The 22,672-nt window shown below is 41.2% G+C and overlaps 1 protein-coding gene across 14 annotated transcripts in view; it reads left to right on the forward strand.

Annotated features, from left to right (window-relative positions):
- MYO9A (myosin IXA) overlaps positions 1-22,672 on the forward strand; it is a 321,205-nt gene that overhangs the window by 46,600 nt on the left and 251,933 nt on the right. The window contains exon 1 of one of the 14 annotated variants that reach the window (XM_033189507.1): positions 9,982-10,021. The exons of the other annotated variants lie outside the window; for them this stretch is intronic. The gene's annotated coding sequence lies outside the window, so the exon portion shown is untranslated. Of the gene's footprint in view, positions 1-9,981; positions 10,022-22,672 lie in introns of those variants that run through there. 14 annotated transcript variants of the gene reach the window in all.

Below are 22,672 nucleotides of genomic sequence, written 5' to 3' on the forward strand. Positions count from 1 at the left end.
AAAGTGCTGGGATTACAGGCTTGAGCCACTGCTCCCGGCCCTAATTTATATTTCCACCAAATGTGTAAGTGTTCCCTTTTTTCTGCATTCTCGCCAACGTCTGTTATTTTTTGACTTTTTAATAATAGCCATTCTGACTGGTTTGAGATGGTATCTCTGTGGTTTTCATTTGCATTTCCCTGATGATTAGTGATGCTGGGCCTTTTTTTCATATGTTTGTTGGCTGCTTGTATGTCACCTTTTGAGAAGTACCTGTTCATGTCCTTTGCACACCTTTTAATTAGATGGTTTTGTTTTTTCTTGTTAAGTTCCTTATAGATTCCAGATGTTAGTCTTTTGTCAGATGCATAGTTTGCATGTATTTTCTGCCATTTTGTAGGTTGTCTGTTTACTCTGTGGATATTTTTATTTTGCTATGTAGAAGTTCTTTAGTTTAAGCCCTGATTGTCAATTTTTGGTTTTATTGCAGCTGTTTTTGAAGTCTTAGTCATAAATTCTTTGCCTAGGCCAATGTTCAGATGAGTTTTTTTCTAGTTTCCTCCTAGGACCTCTATAGTTTGAGGTCTTACATTTAAGTGTTTAATCCATCTTGAGTTAATTTTTGTATATGGTGAGAGGTAGGCGTTCAGTTTTATTTTTTGCATATGGCTAGCCAGTATTTCCAGCAGCATTTATTGAATAGGGTGTCATCTCTCCAGTGTTTATTATTGTCAACTTTATTGAAGATCAGTTGATTGTAGGTATGTGGCTTTGTTTCTGGGTTCTCTATTCTGTTCTGTTCATCACTGTGTCTTTTTTTCATTTTTGAGATGGAATCTTACTTTGTTGCCCAGCTGGAGTACAGTGGCGCGGTTTTGGTTCACTGCAGCTTCCACCTCCCGGGTTCAAGCGATTCTCCTGCCTAAGTCTCAGTATTTTGTTGTGTCATTGAGTATATCTGTCTTGTCAACAAGGCCTCCAAAATGTGCAGATATTTGTAGAGCTTATAAGTGGGTTAACCCATAGATTGAGGCCTGCCCCTCATTCTTTTTTTTTTTAAGACAGAGTCTCAATCTGTTGCCCAGACCAGAGTACAGTGGCACAGTCTCTGCTCACTGCAACCTCTGCCTTCTGGTTCAAGTGATTCTCCTGCCTCAGGCTCCTGAGTAGCTGGGACTACAGGTATGTGCCACCGTGTCTGGCTAATTTTTTTTTTTTTTTTGTAGTTTTAGTAGGGATGGGGTTTCACCGTGTTGGCCAGGCTGGTCTCGAACTCCTGGCCTCAGGTGATCCACCTGCCTCAGCCTCCCAAAGTGCCGGGATTACAGGCATGAGCCACCTCTCCAGGTCTACCTCCATTCTTTTTATTTTGAGACGTAGTCTTGCTCTGTCGCCCAGGCTGGAGTGCAATGGCGATATCTCGGCTCACTGTAACCTCCACCTCCCGGGTTCAAGCAGTTCTCCTGCCTCAGCCTCCTGAGTAGCTGGGACTACGGGCGCACGCCGCCATGCCCAGCTAATTTTTTTTTTTTTTTGTATTTTTAGTAGAGACAGGGTTTCACCATGTTGCCTACGCTGGTCGCTAACTCCTGAGCTCAGGCTTTCCACCCGCCTCGGCCTCACAAAGTGCTGGGATTACAGGCGTAAGCCACCACACCTGGCCCCCTCGCCCTTCCCAGATTCTAATTGAAAGTCAAAAGAGGTACTCAACTGAACGGTATTCTGAAAGAAAACGAAGGGATAAAAATTCGTGAGTATGCAGATTAAAGAAGAGAAAAGAGTCACCGTTTAACTTTACTTTGCTCCCATATTTACTGTTGGGCTTAAGTAATATATGTTTCTACCTTCTATCACTATCTTTCTCTATTCTCCTGTCTGCTTCCATAACCTGATAAGTGTGTTACCACAAATTATTTAATTGCTGTGAATCTCTTTTATCTAGAGATCTTGTATTGATTCTATTGATAGTAGGGATTGTGAAGTATAACCCTCTAATAGAGTTTCACATGTTTATTCAACAAACTTTTTTTTGAATTTTTATTAATTTTTGAATGTTGTGTAGCAGATGGAAAGACAAAGAAATATTCTACCCTTAACAAGCCTATATACTAGTAGGGGAGACTGTCAAATATGTACTAAACAATTACGTATACAATTGTAGAGTTCAGTGGCAAAGTTAACCTCAAGAGTCACTACTAAAAAGAAGCTTTCCAGGACCTCAGTGCACCTTCTAGTTTCTTTTTATTATTTACCAGCCCCTGTGGTGGTGAAAGTCTAATGCTGATTAGGTTAGAAGTCTTGTTCTTTGCTACCTAAGAACTTGTGAGTTCATAAAGGAGATGTGATATGTACCTTATCAGCTATGAGGCAGTATAAGGCAGTTTGTGAAAGGCAAAGTGGCATAGTGGTTTAAAGCTCAGATTCTAGGGCTGGACTGCTGATGTCCACATCCTGGCTCTACCATGTACTGGCCCACAACCTTAGACAAGTGGCAAAGTCTATGTACTTCAGTTTCTTGCTGTGTAAAACAAGACATAATAGTGTGCCTTTCCTTAGGGTTGTTATGAGGATGGAATGATTAAAACATATAGTAAATGCTCTGAGAGTGTTTGATGCAGTTATTATTCATTATCATTAATTATTGTCATGGCTCTTATTTGTGCTAAGAGTAGCATATTGGTAAAGAAATTGGGATATGGCTGGGTATGGTGGCTCACACCTGTAATCCCAGCACTTTGTGGGGCCAAGGTGGGAGGATCACTTGATCCCAGGGCTTCAAGACTAGTCTGGGCAACATAGGGAGACCCTGTCTCTGCAAAAAAACAAAAAATAATAAAAATTAAAAAAAAATTAACCAGGCGTGGTGGCTCTCACTTGTAGTCCCAGCTACCTGGGGGGCTGAGGTGGGGGGATGGCTTGAGCCAGGAAGATCGAGGCTGCAGTGAGCCATGGGCAACAGAATGAGACTGTGTCCCAAAAAGGAAAAAAAAAAGAGAAATTGGGATCTAGTTTGTAATCATCAACGTAGTAGTTGTAGTATCTTGGGAACATCACATCTATGGCTTTAGTTTTTTAAATCTAGAAATGGGTATAGTATCACATATTTCTTGTTAAATGAAGTAATACATATTAAACACACAGCACAGTGTCCAACTATATATTCTCAATAAAGAGGAGCTTTTTAAAAAAAAAAAGTAAAATAAATATTACAGAATTTCAGAGAAATACTACTGAGGTGTAGGACATTCTTTGTCTCATAGGAGTCACTAGATGCTTGCTTACTTAATATCTTTATGTAGAGAATGGAAGCCTAGTGAGAAAGCTGTTGGAAGTATTCTTTTTTTCTATAAGGACTGTCGAAGGGTGATTTGATAGTCCTATAGGCAAATATGTTAAACTAGTAAAAGGAAATTTCAGAATAAATGACTTAGAAAAGAAAATCATTTATAATTGTAGTTTTAATGTCTTTTCACTAAGAATTCTAAGGTTTTTAGTTATTCTGTTAAACTGTGCTTTGTGTTGTACTTATGAGTAAACTTGAGGAGGTTTCTACAGAGTAGAAAATTTGCAGAGTAAAACAATATGAAGTTTTTTTTATAGCCTTAAGAGATTTTTAATAGAATGAGTAAACATTTGAAGCTTCTGGAATTGTATTATTTAAATGCATAAAAGCACGGAAGCTTTCTAAGTTCTTTTTTTTTTTTTTTTTTTTTTTTTTGCTTTCTAAGTTCTTTATATTACACTGTTTTATCAAGAAAATAAAATCTCATTTTGCAAACAATAGAAATATGTCTTGTGGAGCGAGGGATTTTAAGTTATTTAAGATTCATGTTTTGGCTATAGTCTAGTCTCCATGTGGCGTCCCAGCAGAAGGGCAAAAGGTTAGTTTATTTTGAAACGGTTAAAATAGTGTAATATTTTAAAAATAAATATCGGGGGCTGGGCGTGGTGGCTCACACCTGTAATCGCAGAGCTTTGGGAGGCCAAGGTGGGCGGATCATGAGGTCAGGAATTTGAGACCAGCCTGGTCAACATGGTGAAACCCCGTTTCTACTAAAAATACAGAAAATTAGCCAGGTGTTGGCAGGCGCCTGTAATCCCAGCTGCTTGGGAGGCTGAGGCAGGAGAATCACTTGAACCCGGGAGGTGGAGGTTACAGTGAGCCGATACCACGCCACTGCACTCCAGCCTGGGCAACAGAGTGAGACTCTGTCTCAAAAATAAAATAAAATTAATTAATTAATATTGGGAATAATATTTAAATCAGATGCTAATATTTGTACTTTTCTCAGGTATTTAGTGATTATGGTAAAATGTAATTTTGAGACAATCTTAATTTATATAGTATTAATATCAATATATTTAATAATTATATTAAATTAAATATATAAATTTATTTAATGAATAGTTAATAGATTATATCATAAGATTATATTGCATAATTATATAATATATATTACTAATTACCTATATATGATATATTAATATATGATTATATACTGTAACATATAATGTATAGTAATGATTGCAGTATAATACATTTATTAAATGGAATACCAGTTTAACTTCAGATAACCAGTCTCTTTTATTTCTTTTTTTCCCCTCAAATTCCTTTTTACCACAAATAACTAATTTCTTTTTCCTTTTTTTGAGACGGAGTTTCACTGTTTGTTGCCCAGGCTGGAGAGCAACGGCGCAATCCAGCTCACTGCAACCTCTGCCTCCCGGGTTCAGGCAATTCTCATGTAACATAAAGTAAAGTGCATAAGTCTTCAGTATTTACAGTTAAAAATTTCTTACATATGTATATACCGGTTGTCCACCATCCAGATTAAGATACAGAATGTTTATAAAACTTTGTAAGGCCTTCCTTTTGTGCCCTGCCTATATAACTTCCTCTCCTCTAAGGAAACCATGCTTCTGGTGTCTATATGCATAGATTTATGTTGTCTGTGAACTTCATATAAATGGAATAATTTAGTATGTACTTTTTTATCTGGCTTTTTTCTTTCTTCTTTTTTTTTTTTTGAGACCAAGTCTCACTCTGTCGCCAGGCTGGAGTGCAGTGGTGTGATCTCAGCTCACTGCAGCCTCCGCCTCCTGGGTTCAAGCGATTTTCCTGCCTCAGACTCCTGAGTAACTAGGACTAGAGGCACGCAGCACCACACCTAACTAATTTTTGTAGTTTAAGTAGAGGTGGGGTTTCACCATGTTGGCCAGGATGATCTCGATCTCTTGACCTCGTGATCCCCCTGCTTCGGCCTCCCAAAGTGCTGGGATTACAGGCGTGAGCCACCACACTCGGCCTGTATTAGTCAACTATTATAACCTGAAAATCTCCAGTGGTACACAAGTATTTGATTCTTGATTATGGATTTGTGGGTCAGCTGGGACAGCTCTGCTTTGTGTATCTCATCTTCTTATGTGCACCAGTAGGCCAGATGGGGCATGTTCTTTTCATGGTGGTAACACAAGTGCAAGAAGGCATATTTGGTTGTTCAAGCATATTTCAAGACCAGTTTATGTCTGCTGACCTACTCCTTCAACTAAGTTGTAGTGTAGCCCAAATTCATGGTTGCAGAAGTATATGTCTTCAATGCACATAAGGATAAGAAGTGAATATTTTTGAACAATGATCTACCACAGATGTTGAGTTTATTTTTCATATCCATTTTGGCCTTTTATATATCCTCATAATAATCTGTTTAAGTCTTTTGCTCATTAAAAAGATTGGGCAGTTTTCTTATTTTTAGCTGTTTTTACAAAAATCTGGATGTAAGTCTTTGGTTTGATATGTGTATTACAGGTATCTTTTGTGCCTTTTTACTCTCAGTGATTTTTATTGAATGGAAGTTCTTAATTTTAATAAAGTCAAATTTATTATTTTTTATGGTTAGTACCTAGTGTATATGTGTGGTTTTTTTTTTTCCCCTCTTCGAGATCCCACTCTAGGTTCATGTAAATATTATTTATTTATTTATTTATTTTTGAGATGGAGTTTCACTATTGTTGCCCAGGGTGGAGTGCAGTGGCATGATCTCAGCTCACTACAACCTCTGCCTCCCGGGTTCAAGCCATTCTCCTGCCTCAGCCTCCTGAGTAGCTGGGATTACAGGCATGCACCACCACGCCCGGCTTATTTTGTAGTTTTAGTAGAGGCAGGGTTTCTCCATGTTAGTCAGGCTGGTGAATGCCCGACATCAGGTGTTCCAGCTGCCTTGGCCTCCCAAAGTGCTGGGATTACAGGTGTGAGCCACCGTGCCTGGCTCATGTAAATCTTCTTATTGGGTCTCTTCTGGAAATATTAATTTTATTACCTTTCATGGTCTATGACCCATCATAAAGTAATTTTTGTCCATGAATTAATTTTTCTAGACAATCCAGTTGGTTCAGCACCGTTGACATAGAAGGCTTCCTTTCCCCATACTGAACTGCAGTGGCGTCTTTGTTTTAAGTTAGAACATCATTGTATAGGAGCCCATTTCTGGATTCTCTTATGTCTCTGCTTGTACCAAGTACTATACTTTTTGTGGCCTCATACTAAGTCTTGCTATTTGGTAGTATAAGTCCTTCAACTTTGTTATTCTTTAAGATTGTCTTGGCTATTCTAGGTCCATTAGATTTCAAATACACATTGAGAATCAGCTTGTTAATTTGTTCAGAACCTTCTAGAATTTTGTTTGGAATTGTACTGAATCTGTATATCATTTTGAGGGAGAGTTTGCTTCTTAATCATACTGAAGTCAATTTATTGGATATAGTGTATTTTTCCATGTATTTAGGTCTTCTTGCGACCTTACTTAGGTATATTTTGCTTTCTTAGATGTGTGGCGGTATCTTTTTAAAATTCATTTTAACTGAGAAACAATTAACATACAATAAAGCGCACAGATCGTAAGTGTTCAGTATGAGTTTTGAAAATGGTATACACTGGTATAATCACCACCAAAAATAAGCATAACATTTCCATTAACTCCAGAGAGTTCCCTCTTGTTTCAGTCAGTTCCTTCTTCTCTGCCCCATCTATGCTTTTTAAAATTTTTTAGTTTTTATGGGTACGTAGTAGTTGTATATATTTATGGGGTACTTGAGATATTTTGATACAAGCATACAGTGTATAATAATCACATTAGGGCAAATGGGGTATCTACCCCAAGCATTTATCATTTCTTTGTTTTAAACATTTCAATTATACTTCTTTTAGTTATTTTTAAATGTAAAATAAATTACTGTTGACTGTAGTCACCTTGTTGTGCTGTCAAATACTACGTCTTATTCATTCTAACTATATTTTTGTACCCATTAACCATCCCCACTCTCCTCTGCCCCTTTACTATTCTTCCCAGCCTCTGATAACCATCACTCTACTCTTTATTTTCATGAGTTAAAATTATTTTAATTTTTAGCTCCCACAAATGAATGAGATAATACAAAGTTTGTCTTTTTGTGCCTGGCTTATTTTGCTTAACATAATATCCTGCAGTTCCATCCATGTTGTTGCCAATGATGGAATCTCATTCTTTTTTTATGGCTGAATACTACTTCATTGTGTTATATGCATCACATTTTCTTTATCCATTTGTCTGTTGATGGACAGTTAGGTTGATTCCAAATCTTGGTGATTGTGAATAGTGCTGCAAGAAACACAGGAGTGCAGATTCCGCTTTGATATGCTGATTTCCATTCTTTTGAGTATATACCTACCAGTTAATTTGCTTGATCATATAGTAGTACTGTTTTTAGTTTTTTGAGGAACCTTCAAACTGTTCTTTATAGTGGCTGTATTAATTTACATTCTCACCAACAGTGTATAGGTGTTCCCTTTTCTCTACATCCTTGCCAGCATTTGTTGTCTGCCTTTTGGATAAAAGCTATTTTAACTGTGGTAAGATAATATGTCATTGTAGTTTTGATTTGCATTTCTCTAAGGTACAGTGATGTTGAGCACCTTTTCATATACCTGCTTGCCATTTTGTACGTCTTCTTTTGAGAAATGTCTATTCCAGTCTTTTGTCCATTTTAAAATCAGATTTTTAGATTTTTTTCCTGTTGAGTTGTTTGAACTCCTTATATATTCTTGTTATTAATCCCTTGTCAAATAGACAATTTGCAAATATTTTCTCCCATTCTGTGGGTTGTTTGTTCACTTTACTGATTGTTGCCTTTGCTATGCAGAAGCTTTTTGACTTGATGCAATCTTATTTGTCCGTTTTTGCTTTGGTTTCCTGTGCTTTTGGGGTATTACTCAACAAATCTTTGCCCAGACTAATGTCCTAGAGAGATCTCCAGTGTTTCCTTTTAGTGGTTTGATAGTTTCAGGTCCTAGATTTAGATCTTTAATCCATTTTAATATTGATTTTTGTATATGGTGAGAGATAGGGATCTAGTTTCTCCCTTCTGCATATGGATATCCAGTTTCCCAAGCACCGTTTATTGAAAAGACTGTCTTTTCCCCAGTGTGTGTTCTCAGTACCTTTGTCAAAAATGAATTCACTATAGATGTATGGATTCATTTCTGGGTTCTCCATTCTGTTTCATTCTTCTGTTTTTATGCTGTTTTGGTTACTATAGCTCTATAGATGGGATCTCGCTCTGTCATCCAGGCTGGAGTGCAGTGATGATCACGGCTCATCACAGCCTTGACCTCTTGGGTTCAAGTGATCCTCCCATCTCAGCCTCCTTAGGTGGGACCACAAGCTTGTGCCACCACATCTAGTTCATTAAAAAATATTTATCTTGTAGAGATGGAATCTCTTTATGTTGCCCTGGCTGTCTTGAACTCCTGGGCCCAAGTGATCCTTCCACCTTGGCCTCCCAAAGTGCTGGGATTGCAGGTGTGATCGAGCACCCAGCCTCAATAACTCTTAGATTTGCCCTTTTGAGGCTATTTTCTAGATCTTGTAGGCATGCTTTATTCTTATGTTTTTCTTTTTTCTTTTGTCTTTCTCTGTATATTTTCAAGTAGCCTATCTTCAAGCTCATTAATTGTTTCTCCTGCTTGACTAATTCAGCTGTTGAGAGACTCTGATGCATTCTTCAGATTGTCAGTTGAATTTTTTAGCTCCCAAACTTCTGCTTTATTTCTAAAAATCATTTTAGTCTTTGTTAAGTTTATCTGATAGGATTCTGAATTTCTTCTGTGTTATCTTGAGTTTTGTTGAGTTTCCTGAAAACAACTATCTGGAATTCTCTAAAAGGTCACCTATCTCTGTCTAGGTTTGCTCACTGCTGCCTTATTTAGTATGTTTGGTGAGTTCATGTTTTCCTGGGTGGTCTTGATGCTTGTGGGTGTTCGTTGGTGTCTGGGCATTGAAGAGTTAGGTATTTGTTGTAATCTTTGCAGTCTGGACTTTTTTTGTACCTGTCCTTCTTTAGAAGGTTTTCCAAGTATTCAAAGTGAATTGAGTATTATGATCTGTCTTTGGTTATTGTAGCTGTCTCTTCATTAGGGTACACCCCAAGCCCCAGTAACGCTGTGGCTTTTACAGGCTCATAGAGGTACCCGCCTTTGTGATCTGGGTTAGTTCTGGTAGAATTCTCTGGATTACCAGGCAGAGTCTCTTGTTCTCTTCCCTTACTTTTCCTCAAACTGGTGGAGTCTGTATCTCCTTGCTGAGCTGCCTGGAATTGGGGGACGGATGACCCAAGCATTGCCATGACCACCACCTCTTGGACTGTGCTGGGTCAGACCTGAAGTCTGCACAATATGGAGTCTTGCCCAAGGCCTGTGGTGACTATTGCCTGGCTACTATTGATGTTTACTGAGTGCCCTAGGGTGCTTTAGTCAGTGGGTAGTGAATCCAGACAGGCTCCTGTGCTTCTCTTCAGGGAGGTAGGTTCCCTTCTGGCCCAGGGTGAGTCTGGAAATGCTGGCTGGGAGCTAGGGCCTAGAGTTGGGAACTTTAGGAATCTCCTTGGTGCTTTATTTTTCTATGGCTGAGCTGGTGCCTAAGTTGTAGGACAGAGTCCTTTTTACTCTTTCCTCTTCTTTCCTTAGGCAGAAGGAGTCTCTTCCTGTGGCTACCACCTCCGCAGGCCCGTGGTGAGTACTGCCTGGTTACCACTGATGTTTTTTCAAGGCCTGAAGGCTCTTTAGCCAGCTTGTGGTGAATCCTGCCAGACTTGGGTCTCTCTTCAGAGCAGTGGTTTCCCTTCTGGCCCAGGGTGGATCTGGAGATGCTGTCCATGAGCTAAGGCCGGAAATCAGGGACTTTCGGGGTCTGCTTGGTGCTTTATTTTACTGTAGCTGAGTTGATACCCAAGTTGCAAGATAAAGTCCTTTTTGCTCTTCTGTCTCCTTTTCTCAGGCATAAGGAGTCTCTCAAGGTGGCCACCACAGCTGGGAATGCACTGGGTTACATCTGAAGCTAGTATGGTACTAGGTCTCGCCCAAGGCCCATGGCAAGCACTGCCTGGCCACTGCTGGCTACTGAAGTTTATTCAAGGTCCAAGGACCTTTTAGGCAGCAGTTGATAAATCCTGCCGGGACTGGATCTTTCCTTTCATGGCAGCTGGTTCCTTTCTGGTTCAGGGTGTGTCTAGGAATGTCGTCTGGGATGTAGAGCCTGGATGGGGGCATCAGGACTCTGCTTGGTGCTTTACTGTATTGTGGCTGAGCTGATATCCAAGTTGTAAGACAGTGTGACTCTTTCCTCTCCTTAAGCAGAAGGAGGTTCTCCTGGAGCTGCAAGCTGTGCTGCGTGGTGCTGGGAGAGGGGTAATGCAAGCACTCTTTGGGCCGCCCTAGCTGGTGTCTCACTGGGTCATGTGCACCTCAAGTCCACTTGGTGGTGCGCGCAACACCAAGACTTGCCCAGGAATTGAAGTCCTAGTGGCGTAGACTGCCTTCTAAGTTTATTTATGACTCCAGAGTACTTTAGCTTGCCATGGTAGGACTAGCCAGAACTCAGGTTCCAACCACTGGGATGGACAATTCCCCTCTGATTAGCGCTAGTCTAAATGCTCCCTCCATAGGTACTGACTGAATTCTGCCCTGTGTTGCTTTCCACTGTGATGGGACAGCACTGAGTTTCAGTGCAAAGTCCCACAATCGCTGTGCTATCTCTCCCACAAGTACACAGATTCTCTCTGGACAACATGGCTGCCGCCAGAGGATAGGACAGGGATGGTGTTGGCAGTTCAAGACTGTCTTTCCTACCCTCACCAGTGGCTCTTTCCTTGATAAGATGTTAAAACCAGATTCTGTGATCACTTACCTGATTTTTGGTTCTTATGAAGGTGCTTTCTTGTGTGAATAGTTGTGCAGTTTGGTGTTCTGTTGGGAGTTGGGGGTGATTGCTGGAGGGTTCTATTCGGCCATCTTGCCTCTTCCCTCTTCCCTCCACCTATACATTTTAATTTCTGTCATTGTGGATTAGTTTTGTCTGTTCATGGGGTAATCATACCTACGTGCTTTTTGTTTCTGACTTCTTTTGTTTAACGTAGTGTTTTAGCTGTTGTGATGTCAGTAGTTCATTCTTTTTTGTTGTTGAGTAATATTGTATTATGTGGATATTAATACGTGAATATAACTACATATCCATTCTTCATGGTTTAATTTTTTTTTCATTTTCTTTTTTTGTTTGTTTGAGAGAGTTTTCGCTCTGTCGCCTAGGCTGGAGTGCAGTGGTGTGACCTCAGCTCACTGCAACCTCTGCCTCCCAGGTTCAAGCGATTCTTCTGTCTCAGCCTCCAGAGTAGCTGGGGATACAGGTGCCCGTCACTACACCCACAAATTTTTGTATTTTTAGTAGAGACAGAGTTTCGCCATATTTGGCCAGGCTGGTCTTGAACTCCTGAACTCAGTTCATCAACCTGCCTTGGCCTCCAAAAGTGCTGGGATTACAGACGTGAGCCACCGCACCCAGCCTTATTTTCTTATTTCTTGCTCCATTACTAGGGTTATGGAAACTATCATTTAGCAGTATTCTTGAGGTTAAAGATAGCTGCATGAAATGGCCACTCTTCTTCCATCCTTTTTGGTAGGCATGCTTATTGAATCAGCATCATTGATTGATTACTTCCTTAGGAAAGGACTTTGATTACTTGCTCATTTTTTAAAGTTAGCCATTGCCAAATTAATGTTGAAAAGAGCTCTTAAAGAAAGTCAAATAAAGCCGTGTATATATATTATGCATGAAAATAGATGAGAAAGGAAAAAGGGGAAAAAGCTATGTAGTGAATTTTAATAAAATGACTAAGCAAGAAAAAAGATTGCTAAAATAGATTAATGCATATGTGAATTTATTTCTTCAACAAATAAATTTTTGAGCTGTGGATACCCACGATGGGAAGGATGAAGCCACTTACCTTTTAATGGAGAAATAAGACAGTAAACAAACAAACAAAAAATAAAATATAATTTTAGATAATAAATCAAATTCTTTCATAAAAATAAATCAGGATAAGGGAATAGAATGATGGAAGATGGGGAAGAGAGGATTATTTTAGATAGTATCCTAAGGAAAACCTTTGCTGAGGATTTGAAATTTGAACAGAGACCTCAGTGTTATGAAAGAAGGTTCAAGTACAGGGACCAGGAAGGAAGTGGAAAGATTCTGAATTAGGAATAAACTTAAAAACAGGAAAAAAAAGACCACTGAGGCTTCAGTGGAGTGAGAGAAAGATGAAATTTGAGGGGGTGAAATAATGTAGGCCCTTTTAGACCACAGTAAGAACTTTCAGTTTTATTTGTGTTGAGAGCCATTGAAGTAGAGTGGCATGGTTTGATTTCCTTTAAAAAGGGTGACTCTGCCTGCTGTGTGGAAAAATAGACTATAGTAGAGCAGTGATAGAAGGGAGGATACCATGCTTTTTCACTAATTCAGGTAAGAGAATAATAGGGCTTGAAGCAGGTGATAGAGATGGGAATGATAAGAAAATAAGTTCAGGATGTATTTTAAAGGCAGACCTATAGTGCTTATTGATGGATTGAATATAAGAGGAATTTCCTGACAGGATTCCTTAGAGGGTTTGGAAAATTTTTATAATAGTGCATTAGTCAGGGTAGCCCAACTACTATACCTAAACACCCTCTAAATATCAGCAGCTCTATACAAGTAAAGTTTATTTCTCATTTATATCACAGTCCAATTTAGGTGGATAGAGGTGGGGTGATGGTAGACACTCTTCTGTGTGTGGTCCTTTGGGACCAAGACTCCTTCCCTCTAGTGGCTCTGTGTCCCTTAGGGCCTTCGAGCTTTTCCCCAGGTTGTCTCCATTCTTATAGCAGACTAGGGAAGGCAGATGCTTTTAGAGGTTTTTTTTTTTGGCTCAGCCTGGAGAGAATGTACATAATCTCTGCCCCACATACCATTTGCCTAGAACTTGATCATATGTCCACATGTAACCCCAGGGAAGATTGGGAAATAAAGTCTAGTTATGTGCCTAGGAAGAAGAGGAAATGGGTTTGTAAAAAGAATATTTGGGGGCTTTTAAAAAGCAAATTTACTTCTAAATACATAGTTTGCAAAGTTTACATATCTAAATGTTTACATATCAAAATAAGTTACATATATGTTTATATATGTGATTAAACATTTGTATGGTAGTGACTATATTTATTTGTGGAACACTCTAATTGTAAGCACTAAAGAATGAAGAAATATTAGATCATGAACACAAGTTCCCCATAGTTATTTATCTAAAATTCAAAATGTTTAGTAACTCTCCCCAATGATATTTATAGCCATACGCAAATCAGTAATGTTTTCTCAAATAGATCTTGCCTTTGATATTACAGTGTTTTCTGTATGTACTATGAGACCTTTGATTTGAGTTATTTTTTCAACATTAAAGTTCAATTTTTTTTTCTTTTTTACTTTTTAAATGCATAATACATTTGCTTGATTCAGTTCTACTTTTCTTTTTCTTTTTTTTTTTTTTGAGACGGAGTCTTGCTCTGTCACCCAGGCTAGAGTGCAGTGGCGCGATCTCTGCTCACTGCAGGCTCTGCCGCCTCCCGGGTTCATGCCATTCTCCTTCCTCAGCCTTCCAAGAAGCTGGGACTACAGGTGCCCACCACCACGCCCGGCTAATTTTTTTTTTTTTGTATTTTTAGTAGAGACGGGGTTTCACCGTGTTTGCCAGGATGGTCTTGATCTCCTGACCTCATGATCCACCTGCCTCGGCCTCCCAAAGTGCTGGAATTACAGGCGTGAGCCACCGTGCCCGGCCCACTTCTACTTTTCTTGCTACTGGATGACAATGTATGATCTTTTCTTTTTTTTGGACAGAATCTCACTCTGTCACCCAGGGTGGAGTGCAGTGGCTCAGTCTTGGCTCACTGCAACCTCTGACTTCCAGGTTCAAGCGATTCTCCTGCCTCGGCCTCCTGAGTAGCTGGGATTACAGGCGCGTGCCACCACGCCCGGCTAATTTTTTGTTTTGTATTTTTAGTAGAGACCGAGTTTCACCATGTTGTCCAGCCTGGTCTCAAACTCCTGACCTTGTGAGACGCCTGCCTTGGCCTCCCAAAGTGTTGAGATTGCAGGCATGAGCCACCACGCCCGGCCTGTATTTTTTTTTTTTTTTTAGTAGAGATGGGGTTTCACCATGTTGGCCAGGCTGGTCTTAAACTCCTGACCTCAAGCAATCCATCTGCCTTGACTTACCAAAGTGCTGGGATTACAGGCATGAGCCACCACGCCTGGCCGACAATGTATGATCTTTCTTACTAACATTTATCAGTAGAGACTTATGATAAAGCACGCATAAAGAGAAAGGACACTTTTTTTTTTTTTAATAAAGAAAATAGTCTTGGGGATTTGATAAAAAAGCAAAAACAACATATTTTTTGAAAAGTAAATTTTATTAACACTGCAGAATACTGCACAGAACACTGCATTAAAAATCTTTAGGTACTTTTTTATTTCTTTAACTGGACTTCTAGTTTAAAGGAAAGTCTTTATTCCCTGTTTTCTTTCTTCACCACAGTTTTCCTCTATAATTAGTCCCTTCTAACTCAGTCCAATGAATAACATCATAAGCTGGCCTATTCTGAACCACACCCTGCTGAACCACAGCAACTTTCTTACCACGTTAGCGTATACTGTTAGCATATGCTTTTGAACTGTCTTCATTGAGATAGAGAATAAAAAGAATATTAAATAATTTTCCATATAAAAGGTACAGCGTTGTCTGATTGCTATGTAAATGCCAATAATGTGCTTAGTTCTTTACGTGTATTGTTTTATTCTTACGGTCAGCTGTCATTTATATGTATAAATGTTATATGTATAAAAGTTGTCAGAGTACTTACTGGTCAGGCTAAGCTGATACACATAAACTAGTGTGTCATACAATAACTCACATTTTGTTTTATATTTTATTTTCATAGGTTTTTGGGGAACAAGTGATGCTTGGTTGCATAAGTAAGTTTTTTTTATTTTTAATTTTTATTTTTGAGATGGAATCTCACTCTGTCATCAAGGCTGGAGTTCAGTGGTGTGATCTCTGCTCACTGCAACCTCCGCCTCCCGGGTTCAAGTGATTCTGCCTCAGCCTCCCAAATAGCTGAGATTACAGGCATGTGCCACCACACCCGGCTAATTTTTGTTTTTTCCTGAGACAGAGTCTTGCTTTTGTCGCCCAGGCTGGAGTACAGAGGTACAATCTTGGCTCTGCTCACTGCAACCTCCGCCTCTCAGGTTCAAGCAATTCTCCTGCCTCAGCCTCCTGAGTAGCTGGGATTACAAGCACCCACCATGCCCGCCTAATTTTTGTACTTTTAGTAAAGACAGGGTTTTGCCATGTTGGCCAGGCTAGTCTTGAACTCCTGACCTCAGGTGATCTGTATGCCTCAGCCTCCCAAAGTGCTGGGATTACAGGTGTGAGCCACTGTGCCCGGCCATTTTTGTATTTTTAGTAGAGACGGGGTTTTGCCGTGTTGACCAGGCTGGTCTTGAACTCCTGACCTCAAGTGATTGGCTTGCCTCGGCCTCCCAAAGTACTGGGATTAACAGGCGTGAGCCACTGCGCCTGGCTGAGTAAGTTCTTTAGTGGTGATTTCTGAGATTTTGTTGCACCTGTCGCCCGAGCAGTATACACTATATCCCATTTGTTATCACTCACCCACCTCCCACCCTTTCCCCCAAGTCCCCAAAGTTCATCGTGTCATTCTTAGGTCTTTGAATCCTCATAGCTTAGCTCCTGCTTATGAGTGAGAACATACGATGTTTGGTTTTTCCATTCCTGAGTTACTTCACTTAGAATAATGGTCTCCAGTTCCATCCAGGTCACTGTGAATGCCATTATTTTGTTCCTTTTTATGGCTGAGTAGTATTCCATGGTGTATATTGACCACAATTTCTTTGTCCACTCATTGATTGATGGGCAGTTGGGCTGGTTCTATATTTTTGCAGTTGTGAATTGTGCTGCTATAAACATGCCTGTGGGAGTATCTTTTTTTGTATAAATGACTTCTTTTTCTCCAGGTAGATACTCAGTAGTGGCAACTGGGTGATACCCTGTTGCCTAGGCTGGAGTGCAGTGGCATGATTTGGGCTCACTGTAAACTTTGCCTCCTGGGTTCAAGTGATTCTCGTGCCTCAGTCTCCTGAGTAGTTGGGGCTACAGGCACGTGCCACCATGCGCAGCTAAGTTTTCGTATTTTTAGTATGGGTGGGGTTTCGCCATGTTGGTCAGGCTGGTCTCAAACTCCTGACCTCAAGTGATCCACCCGCCTTGGCTTCCCAAAGTGCTGGGATTATAGGCATGAGCCACTGCACCTGGCCTACTTTTAATTCTTTAAGGGATCTCCATGCTGTGTTTTTATAGTGGTTGTACTATTTTACATTCCCACCAGCAGTGTAAAAGTGTATTCTCTTTTCACCACATTGCTGCCAACATCTATTATTTTTTTGATTTTTTTTTTTTTTTGGCCATTCTTGCAGGAGTAGGGTGGTATCACATTGTTATTTTGTTTTGCATTTCCCTCATCATTAATGATGTTGAGCATTTTTTCATGTTTGTTGACCTTTTGTATATCTTCTTTTGAGAATTGTCTGTTCATGTCCTTAGCCTACTTTTGGATGAGATTGTTTTTCTTGCTGATTTGTTTGAGTTCCTTGTAGTTTCTGGATATTAGTCCTTTATTGGATATATACATTGTGAAGATTTTCTTCCACTCTGTGGGTTGTCTGTTTGCTGTTTCTTTTTCTGTGCAGAGGCTTTTTAGTTTAATTAAGTCCCATCTGTTCATCTTTGTTTTTGTTGCATTTGCTTTTGGGTTCTTGATCATAAAAGTCTTTGCCTAAGCCAAAGCCTGGAAAGGTTTTTCTGACATTATCTTGTAGAATTTTTATTCAGGTCTTAGATTTAAGTCCTTGATCCATTTTGAGTTGATTTTTGTGTAAGGTGAGAGGTTTTCATTCTACATGTGGCCTGCCAACTATTAACATTTTGTTTATTTAGGGATGGTGTCTTAAATATTGCCCGGGCTGGTCGTGAACTCCTGTGCTCAAGCAATCCTCCCACCTCAGCCTTTCAAATAGCTATGACTATAGGCATGCACCACTGTGCCCAGCTTGATAATTTATTTCTTCCATTACATTTTCTTCAACTGAAATAGTACAAAATGTGTTTTCTGTCAGCACCCACTTTTGTTTTTACTTGACATTGATCTGCTATAGGTAAAACTTGGGCTTCTATATTCTATGTAGTAATGATTAGCTGATATGCACTCTTGTCACATCTTATCTAAAATTCTGTTTCTCTGCAAATTTTTTTTAATTCTTTCAGTAAAATAGTGTCCTTTTTTTTTTTCCCCCTTTCTGAGAGACATCTGTCCACCTTTGACCTTAATCTCATTTAGTCTTGCTTACCAAGAAACTTTGGCTCACCAGTTAGACCTTCTTTCTCTTTTTCTTCAGTTTTTAGTTTCTGCTTCCTTGCTTGATCCTATTTATAGTCATAGAGTTGTGTTCCCAAGCCCCCTAACTAATAAACATTTCACTCACAATACTCCTGCTTTCTTTTTTTTTTTTTTTTTTTTGAGACAGAGTCTCGCTCTGTCTCCAGGCTGGAGTGCAGTGGCATGATCTCCACTCACTGCAACTTCCGCCTCCCGGATTCAAGCGATTGTCCTGCCTCAGCCTCCTGAGCAGCTGGGGCTACAGGCACGTGCCACCACGCCCGGCTAATTTTTGTATTTTTAGTAGAGACGGGATTTCACCATCTTGGCTAGGCTGGTCTTGAACTCCTGACCTTGTATTCTCCCACCTCGGCCCCCCAAAGTGCTAGGATTACCGACGTGAGCCACTGCGCCCGGCCTTACTCCTGCTTTCTTTGTAGCAGATTTGATCAACATCTGCTAACTACTTACTTGCCACTCGGTGGCTTCCTCCTTAACTTCTGTAATCTTTTTCTGTTTTGTACTTCTTTTCAAGAACACCAGTGATATCCAGAGACCTTTGTCTCAGGCCTAAGCCTAAAATAATAGTATGGAAGGCTAAAAAAATCCCTTAAGAGATATTTAATTCAATTTTCTTTTCCTGTTTTGCTTGATGTTATTTTGATTATACCAGCTTTTTTTTTTTTTTTTTTTTTTTTTTTTTAATTATACCAGCTTTCTTTTGGCTAGTGTTTGTATGGTATTTCTTCTCCTTTAAAAAAAAAAAAAAAAAAAACTTTCTGATTCTGCATCCTCATGTTATAGATGTGTGTCTACTGAAAATAGCAGATAGTTGAATTTTAAAAATTTGATCTGACCATCTTTGTTTTTTAACTGAAGCATTTACATGTAATATAATATAATTACTGTTGTATTTAGCTTAAAACTTTACTATTTGTTTTCTACTTGATCCACCTATTCTGACTTTTTTTCCCTTCTCCTTTCTTGCTTTCTTTTGAACTTATTATTCTATTTTTTCACTCTACTAGTTGGAAAGTTACACTTATTTATTTGTAACTTTTGGTTTCAGGAGTACATGTACAGGTGGGTTCTTTAGATAAATTGTGAGTTGCAGGGGTTTGGTGTACAGATTATTTTGTTACCCGGATAATAAGCACAGTACCCGATAGGTAGTTTTTTGATTCTCGCCTTCCTCCCACCCTTCACCCTCAAGTAGGCTCTGGTGTCTATTGGTCCCTTCTTTGTGTTCATGTATACTCAGTTTTTAGCTCCCATTTAGAAGTGCAGAGTTAGGTTTTCTGTTCTTGCATTAGTTTACTTAGGATAATAGCCTCCAGCTCCATCCATGTCGCTATAAAGGAACGTTATCTCATTCTTTTTTATGACTGCATAGTATTCCGTGGTGTATCTGTGCCACATGGAAAGTTATACTTTAAAAATCTTTTTTTTTTGAGATGGAGTTGCGCTCAGTTGCCCAGGCTAGAATGCAGTGGTGTGATCTTGGCTTATTGCAACCTGCGCCTCCTGAGTTCAAGCGATTCTCTTGCCTCAGCCTCCCGAATTGTTGGGATTACAGGCACGCACCACCCTGCCTGGCTGCTTTTTTTGGTACTTTTTAGTAGGGACAGGGTTTCACCATGTTGGCCAGGCTGGTCTCAAACTCCTGACCTTAAGTGATCCGCCTGCCTCAGCCTCCCAAAGTGCTGGGATTACAGGCGTGAGCCACCAGGCCCAGCCTAAAAAAATATTTTTTAGTGGCTACCCTAGAACAACGATCAGCAAAATTTTCCTGTAAAGGAGCATATAGTAAAAATTTTTATACAAAAATTTTTGGCTTTGTGGACCAGCCTGGGCAGCATTCCATCTTGCTATGGGTTGATACTTCTTGGGATGATACTTTTCTGGCTGGAAATGTCTGTGGCCAGTGACGCCTTTGCCTGAGTTTTTCTTGGGTCTGCTGGGCTTGTTCTGCTCACTCTGAATGGCAGACTATTTTTGGCTTGCACTACCAGCCTGGATCCCACACCTACCAAAGGTGAGCCAGGCATGGAGTGGCGAGGGTTGTGTGAGTGAGTGAGGAGTTTGGCCACTGTACACAACGGAGCATGCTGGCTGCAGTGGGGCAGGCAGCTCCGGGTGCAGGCACAGGCGCTGGCTTCCCTGCAAGGCTGTGGCTGGACTAGGTGTACCATAAGCAGCTTCCACGGCTGGCACTGGGGAATGCAGTGGTGTTCGGAAGCTTGGAGATGCCAGGAACCGCAGAGCCTCAAAGAGGGTGTCACAGCCTTGGCTCAGGGAGCCCCCAGGTCTGGGCTCCATGAAAGTCCTAGCTCTTTTCTCCTTCTCTCTTCTCTCCTGTTGCCTATGAGCAAGGGGCGTATTTCAGCCCTGTTTGTATTATGGCTCTTTTAGCCCTGCCATTCGGCAGGTCCTGAGTTCTTGTTCTGCACCCAGGAGGAATGAGGTATGTGGAGAAGTGGAAGGTGAGCAAGGCGAAGAGGAGCTTTATTGAATGATAGAACAGCTCAGAGGAGACTTGCAGTGGGTAGCTCCTCTCTGCAACCAGGGTATCCTGATGAGTGTTCAGCTCTCAGCAGAGTGGAGACCATGGAGTGGGTAGCTCCTCTCTGTAGTTGGTTGTTGCATAACTCTTCAGCTCTCAGCAGAGGAGACCCCGGGGTTGGTAGCTTCTCCCTGCAGCTGGTTGTCCCGTCATCTCAGCTCTCGGCAGAGAGGAGACCCTGGGGTGGGCAGCTTTTCTCTGCAACTGGCAGGTGGTTGTCTCCTCAAGTCTGGCTGAGTTTGGGCTTTTATAGGTCTCAGCAGGGAGGAAGTGTGTACTCATTGGTTCATGGACAACTATGGGTGGGCCTGGAGAAAGCACCAGAAGTTCCCACTCTGGTCATCAGGTGCCAATGAAAAGCCTTGTCCCCAGGCTTCAGGCCTTCCCTGGCTTGAAGGTGGGGCTTCACCAGGGACCTGCCTCCTTTTGCCCAGGAGCCTGTCTGCCTCCTGCTGCTGTTCATGGTGCCCAGGCTGTTTGTGACAGGGGGCGCCTACAGGCCAGCACTGAACTGCCCTCAGTACCCCCACGGCCTCCCTCTAGCGTTTGTAGGCGCCCAAAGTTTAGAGGGGGCCGAGGTGGCAGGGGACTGGTGTATCAGTGCTATCTGGAGCGTGCGCACACTTGACCAGACTTTGACAGTGCCCAGGCTCGGACATAATCTTGCTCTGAGATTGGAGTGGGTGCTGGGAGTGAGAAGAGGCCAGGCAGTGGGAGCAAACACTTCTGAACCTGCAGGGTCTGGGCAGGGGGCCTTCCCAGGCCTCTGAGAGTGCAGAGATGCCTGGGTCTGCAGCTGCAGGTTGGGCGGCTGCAGCTGTGCCTGGGAGGGTGGGGCTCCTGCCTACTTCCATCCCCCAAGAACACAGTGATGCCCCGGTCTGCAGCGCACCTGGATGGGTGGCCACAGCTGCACCCAGGGAGCGCGAAACTCCTGCCCTGTCAACTCAGAAGGTGGCGGGGCTCCCACCTGTTCCTGGCTTCTGCTGCCTCCATGGAGCATACAGTCCTGGCTGCACCTCCCCCACTGCAGCTGGTGTCATGGCAGTGGCTGCTGTTGATGGGCCGCTGCTGCCATTGGTGGCATGCACTTATAGTCACAGCTACTTGGGAGACTGAGGCAGGAGGATCACTTGAGCCCAGAAAGTTGAGGCTGCAGTGAGCCATGATTGTGTCACTGTACTCCAACCTGCATGACAGAGACAGACCCTGGCTCTATAAAACAAAAACAAATACAAAAACAAAACAACAACAAAATAAAATGAGTTAATGGAAAAGGAGCTGTAGGAGTGAGTAAGAAAAAGAGCAAGACTATCAGGAAGACTACAAGAAAAATAACTATGTGAGGACACTTTCAAGAACTAGAAATTGGCTGCTTTAGTCATGCCGTAGTGTGGTGTGTTAAAATGAAGAATGAGGAAAGACCTTTGGATTACCAACTCTGGAATTTCGTGACTTTTCCAGAGCGTTGTCAGGTAGCTTGCTATGTGGTAAGAGTGGTAAGGGAGTAGAAAGTGAGTTCCCAAATACTTGGGAATACAGTGATTTTCAAATACGATTTTCTGGATCAGCAATAAGAGAATTACCTACATTTCCTCAGCTCATAACTATTGTTGAGCCTGGTAATGTACATTTAAAAATTATATTTATTTATTTAGAGATGGAGTGTCACTCTTGTCGCCCAGGCTGGAGCGCAGTGGTGTGATCTTGGCTCACTGCAAGCTCTGCCTCCCGGGTTCATGCCATTCTCCTGCCTCAGCCTCCCGAGTAGCTGGGACTACAGGTACCCGCCACCACGCCCGGCTAATTTTTGTATTGTTCGTAGAGATGGAGTTTCACCATGTTAACCAGGATGGTCCTCATCTCCTGACCTCGTGATCCACCCGCCTGGGCCTCCCAAAGTGCTGGGATTACAGGCATGAGCCACCATGCCTGGCCGGTAATACATGTTTTGAAAAAGTTCCCCAGATGATTTTAATGAAAGCTCATGTCTCGCATTTGCAAATACAGATTTTTGAAGTATTTTAGCAAGGACTGGCTTGTGATCAAGATGGATTTCTGAGTGGTATTTTGAGACAAGCCCTCCTTTTTGTAAAACGAAAACCAAAAAAGAAAGCAGTAATTGATAAAATAACAAAGATAAAACCAAATTGACAAAACTAGGACTCAAAAAACGTAAACATTTCTGTGTTTCAGGAAGGAGCAGGTGAGGTTTTGGCTGCTTTGAAGTAATAGGGAATTGTAATTAGAGTTGGGCTTATTGTTGGAAACAGTGGACC

The sequence above is a fragment of the Trachypithecus francoisi genome, unplaced genomic scaffold (assembly GCF_009764315.1).
Source record: "Trachypithecus francoisi isolate TF-2019V2 unplaced genomic scaffold, Tfra_2.0 Lachesis_group3, whole genome shotgun sequence".
In the NCBI taxonomy this organism is placed as follows: domain Eukaryota; kingdom Metazoa; phylum Chordata; class Mammalia; order Primates; family Cercopithecidae; genus Trachypithecus; species Trachypithecus francoisi.